General features: G+C 45.4%; 1 long non-coding RNA gene across 1 annotated transcript; it reads right to left on the bottom strand.

Annotated features, from left to right (window-relative positions):
- Positions 1-567: 567 nt before the first annotated feature.
- LOC109368614 lies at positions 568-5,397 on the bottom strand. The gene is made up of 3 exons (XR_004160372.1): positions 4,979-5,397; positions 3,380-3,444; positions 568-2,727 (listed from the first exon to the last, which is right to left on the bottom strand). It is a non-coding gene; the product is annotated as an uncharacterized LOC109368614 (long non-coding RNA).
- Positions 5,398-5,866: the final 469 nt, after the last annotated feature.

Genomic DNA, 5,866 nt, shown 5'->3' on the forward strand with positions numbered 1-5,866 from the left:
AAGGGAAAGGGAAAAAGAAAAGCTACGGAGAGCCCACACCCCCATCATGGCTCCGTGTGCCCCAGCTGCACATCATACATGCGGAACATTGAACCATCCTCTTAAATATTATGACATGGAGAAAATCACATTGTGCTTTAGCCTATCAACAAAGGAGCAAAGCAATTACAGAGCTAAACACAGTCGAGGAAGACCCAATAAAGAGAAATCCAAGAAAATTTGGTGAAAATTCTTAGGGGGCCTTACAATGTTTAATCATGCTTCAGGCCTAAATTAATATTCTGCTTCTAATTCAAAAGACTGAACCACAAAGGTACATCTTTTGGGTATTTTTAATAACCGTCGTACAACACTCTGTGAATTAGCAGCTGGTCTGACTGGTATTTTACCTTTTCTTTGCTTACTCAAGTAAAGCAGTTAATATTAGTATAATCATCAAACTAACATTAGCCAGACAGAAGGACAGATTTTTTTTTTTTCCTGTACTGTAATGTAGAATTATAAAATAAAATAAAATAAAACAACAACAACAAAAAACCAACGAAACCAAGATTTAGGAATTCCTCTGTGTATTAGTTTAAATAATTTTTTTTCCTAGGCAGTTTCAATAAACCAAAAGATCTTTGTTATATTCAGCCATTTTATAAGACAAACAATAGATTAAAGAGCACCCAGGCACACGGGAAGCAGGAACCTGCCTCCTGCTGGGCGAGAACAAAGAGCTGAGCACACACTCCTACCCATGGCTGCTGAGAGGCAGTGAGGATGGAAGGAAGGCAGTGTGGATGGAAGGAAGGCAGTGTGGATGGAAGGAAGGCAGTGTGGATGGAAGGCAGTGTGGATGGAAGGAAGGCAGTGTGGATGGAAGGCAGTGTGGATGGAAGGAAGGCAGTGTGGATGGAAGGCAGTGTGGATGGAAGGAAGGCAGTGTGGATGGAAGGAAGGCAGTGTGGATGGAAGGCAGCGTGGATGGAAGGCAGTGTGGATGGAAGGAAGGCAGTGTGGATGGAAGCAAGCCCATCCTGCTCACTGGAGGCAGGGTGATGCACAACACACCTGCCAAGTGCAGGTTAGTGGGCTTGCTTCTGACCTCTAAAACAGACCCAAACTTCTCATTGCCATGCCTCCTCCTTCCAGCCCTGCTATTTTCAAATGTGACATCAGGTCAGATGCTTGGTTTCACATCTGGTTTGTGGAGGAACTGGTCTCACTCAAGATTTAGCTGGGTTTGGGTAATCATGTGCAGCTGTCAAGGAGAAAGAGGATTTCCTTTAAATGAACAAGAGAGACTGGAAGGAACAAAAATGTTAAACAGAAGTCTCTGCCATTGAGGAGTACACCACGAGATCAAACACTGCTCACAGACAACCCACAGCTGGCCCCACCTGAAGTCTCCAGGTTTCTAATTTGGGTACTGACCAAGAGCCATGAGCTTTGGTACACAGTCCCCATTTTCATACAGTTCCTACTTAATAATCCCTTACAATTACAGCCCAGGGTACCTGAAGATGCCTGTGATAAGCAAGCAGTACAAACACCTGCTTGTGCTGTTCCTCCTGTAGATCTCAAGGCACACTCTAACCATACACAGCCCCTAGAGCAGAGCAGGTCAACCACATGCAAAGCTTCACACAGTGCCTGGTATTGCCTTGCATTTGCTGCAGATAGACAAAAAGAACAAATGTATGTAAATACAAAGGTAAGCAGGCAGATAGGAGAGGAACCATTCTTTTGAATCTGGGGTTGTATGATTCCCTTATGGGCAGTGTCTCCATTGACACCTGTGTGTACTTGTACCTCTGCAGCTCTCTACTGGTCACACCATTCTATGTTACAAAATGCTCCAACGTATTTTTTCTAGAGGAAAATTCCACAATGCTCCTGACCTCAACATATCCCCAGCAGACATGAGGACCCATATGAGCAGAGGAGGCAATAGGTCTGACGGGAAACGACAGGGTAGAAAACTCTGCACCAGTGACCATGGCCTGCCAGCAGGTCTCTTGGTAGGGAGGTGCTGTTGGTAGCTTCTTTAATATCTTCATGGATTAATGCCCCAGGAAAGCACAGCTTACAGTGTGTTTGCACATGGTCTTAACCAGAGTCCCTTGCTCTGTGCTGTGCTGATTCCCTCTGCACTGGACCATCTGCTTCCAGGGAAGACAAAGAAATACCAGGAGCCCCTGCCCACCTGAAGTGCAGCAAGGAAGCCCCCTGAGCACTCATCAGCCCTCACCAGAGCAAATCCTCTATTTTCAAGGAAAAAAGTACAGTTCTGCACTTCTTTATTTCCCACAGTTGGCTCAGCACTGCATCCTCTGCCAGTGTTACGTAGCACAGGCAGAGAATGAATGGATGGGAAGAGCAATCCCAGCTAGCAATGAGCAGGGCCTTGTGTTGGTGTTGGACCAGCATCCGCAGGAGGGGCTGAAGTGCAAGGGGACATGGGTCTGACAGAGCAGAGATAGGCTTAGCAATGCAAAGGGTGATGAAAAGAGACCGAAATGGCAATGAGAAAATTCAGAAAAGATCTAAAGTGTTACATGTAACATCACAATCAGCCCTTCTGTGCGCCCATGTGTGCAGAGACATTCAGACATCTCAGCCATTGCAGGCTCACTCACCAGTGTTCCCAGTAAAATTAAGGCAGATTTAAAGGACTGTATCGCTTTGTCACATTTATTTCACATCTTCCTGATAACACAGTTCATGCTGTAAAAGGACGACCTGAAAAATCAAGCGTGGTTAAAACAAACTATTAAAATAATGTAAATATGGGGGAGGAGGGGAAACAGAATTGTGAAAATGGGAGAAAATCTTACGGGGAGTTTAATACAGAGAGAAAAGCTATTTTATGTCAAGGTAGCAGCTCAGAAAGAGTGTACAGGTGCCCTGAGCAGGGCCTGGGGTGCTCCCTGTGAGCACTGGGAGGGCTGAGCCCTGCCACGCACCACACACAGGTGCTGCAGGGCAGGAGCCCCATGAGATGGACCAGCGCTCTGATCCAGCATGGCAAATCCTGGGAGTCCCAGTAATATCTGCAGACAACGTAATTTAAGGTGTCCTTTCCATTATTCAAATGCGTATGTTGCTACAGGGTGAGAAGACAGCCAATACGGCGTGGAGCAGAAACAGGAGGACGCCGGTGAAATGGAAGGAGAGGGGCTAGCAGTTAGCCTGGCTGTGAGCAGGCAGCACCCGGGGACACTGGATCTGGTACCTGCTCAGCACCAGGCAGGAGGGAACAGGGAAGCTCCTGGTGGGAATTTCCTGGAGCCTTCTGGGACATTGCACATGGGAGATCCACACAAGGGGAGACAAACTGCATGGAACAAAACCATCTCTTCTGGCCCAAAGCATCCCAATCCAAAGATCTTACCACCTCACTCTGTTTTGCAGCAGTTGGCTCTTCCCCTCACAGCAGCTTCCTTGTTCCACTTCATTCTGGACAAGTGAACATAGAACCACAGAACCATTAAGGTTGGAAAAAGACCTCTGGGATCCCCCTGTCCAACCCCACCCACCCTCCCATGCCCACTGCCCGCATCCCTCAGCGCCACATCCCCACAGCTCTGGGACACCCCCAGGGTTGCTGACCCCCATCCCCTGAACAGCTGTGCCACTGCCCAACCACTCTTTCAGAAAATAATTATTTCCTAATATCCAACCTGAAGCTCCTTTGGCACAACTTGAGGCCATTGCCTCTCATCCTATTGCGGGTTACTTGCATCAAGAAGTGCACGAGTGTATTTAATCTATTCAACATGCAAAAATCAGCTGCATATCTAACATGAATTCTCACATTTACAATATTTGAAAAGCTCACCAGTTCTGCAAAACCACTCTCTAGTATGCTGTGATTTCCACATCCCAACAGTTAGGAAATTGGAACGAGAATGAAGAGCACTTCTCCCCTTTTTGCAGTATCCTGACGGCATGATGCTGCCCCACGGTCCCAAATGAAGCCCACCAGCCCATCCCCAGGCACTCCCTGTCGAACCAGCAATGTCTACAGTTCTCTCCTAGTGCTGTTCTGGTGCTCATTGCCCCACTATATCTGATTGTATTAATTATAAATTACACCCCGGGTTACTTCTCTCACACTTTAGCTTCTTTCATGCTCCTGGCATTGCCAACACCTCAAATATTGTGTTGGTATAAATAGTATGAATTATGTAAAGGGATTCCCAATGTACACGTGTACAATCTTTCTATACTTTGTTTCCTATTGTCATGGTTTCATGACAAAGTATGAAAGGTGTCAATACTTCAAGCCTTCCTCCCTATAATTTAATTTTTTTGTCATTATATAGGAAACAGAAATGTATGGCAGATTAAATCCCCTATATTCTACAGTGCATTTTCAGACTCACAAGCCTGGCTTGTGTTCATGCATTCCCCAAGAAGATGACATGATGCTGTAGATGACTACTTAGATGCATGCACACACGGCTTGCAATGCACATACACCTCATTACAACATACATGATTTCATATTGCATTGGAATACATGCAGGAATGCTCATACAAATTAAAAAAAAATAAAAGAATGATTGGTTACACTTACCAGAAAAGAACGTAAGTAGCAATAGATTACAGTGTATTCTATAGCTTCCATCAAAACACAGCAAGAAAATCTACAAATAATGCTTTCAAGCACATTTTGGTCTACTTTTTACAGCAAGCAATTTAAAAATCAAATAGAGAGAGCCTTTGTAATATTGATAATGTGACTGTTTTCAAGGTGAACTCACTCCTATTTTTCATTACGCCCATTAATAGCTGGGCGGTGTGCCAGGATGCAGGGAGGTGCTGCCAGTCGCTGCCATGGGTTCCAGCACTTGGTGAGCTGGTCTGTGAAAATATCCTGGAACGTCCTCCTCCACTCTGTTCCCACAAATCTTGAAATAGAAAACACTTTTCCAAGAGCCTTTGGAGTCGGCTCTTATATCTCTATTGCATATTGCTGCATACTCACCGCGGCGACCGAGGAAAGCTGACCCCGCCAACTCCCGACCTAATCAAAGGACAGAACTATAAAAAAGAATCTGGTGAGAAGCAGTTTTCGCAGTAATTTCAGCCTAATTTTGCCAACATTACGTTAGAGAAATGAGCTGTAAGGCACGTTTTAATAGCAGAACTATAAATACCTCTGCCTTGGAGGGCGCTTTGCTTTATCTAACAGTATTATACCTGGGGCAACTCTACTGTTTATCAAGCAAAGAGACAAATGCTGTAAAGGTGCATCTTGCAACCTGCAAAGCCCACAGCTTTTCAAGCTCTCCTGCTGCCTGTGTGCTAGGCAGCAACTCACAGAATCGCACGACCACAGAATGGCCTGGGTTGCAAAGGACCACAGTGCTCATCCAGTCCCAACCCCCTGCTGTGTGCAGGTCACCAACCAGCAGCCCAGGCTGCCCAGAGCCACATCCAGCCTGGCCTTGACTGCCTGCAGGGATGGGGCATCCACAGCCTCCTTGGGCAACCTGTTCCAGTGTGTCCAGAAGGGTGAAGTGAACTCAGCAACAAGTCATTCCAGTAACAACACGTTTATAGACATTCATATATAGCTTCTCCAATTCTCCCACCACGCACACAGCCCCAACAACAGGAAGGGTTTTCTGAACTCCTCTGGGCCTGTCCCTTCCAACCCTATGGGGGCTGCAGATGGGCACCCATGGACCTGCTGGCATTTGTCATTTGAGGCAGTATTTGTAAAATGTTTCAACCTTGCATATAATGCATAATGGTATTAAGTAGAATATCTAAAGTACTTAAACTAATTATGCCTATTTTGTAAGATTAATTATAATTAATAATTTAACATATTTTATCATTTAAGTCAGTATCCGTTCTGATCTTTAAC

This window comes from Meleagris gallopavo, chromosome 7 (genome assembly GCF_000146605.3).
Source record: "Meleagris gallopavo isolate NT-WF06-2002-E0010 breed Aviagen turkey brand Nicholas breeding stock chromosome 7, Turkey_5.1, whole genome shotgun sequence".
In the NCBI taxonomy this organism is placed as follows: Eukaryota; Metazoa; Chordata; class Aves; order Galliformes; family Phasianidae; genus Meleagris; species Meleagris gallopavo.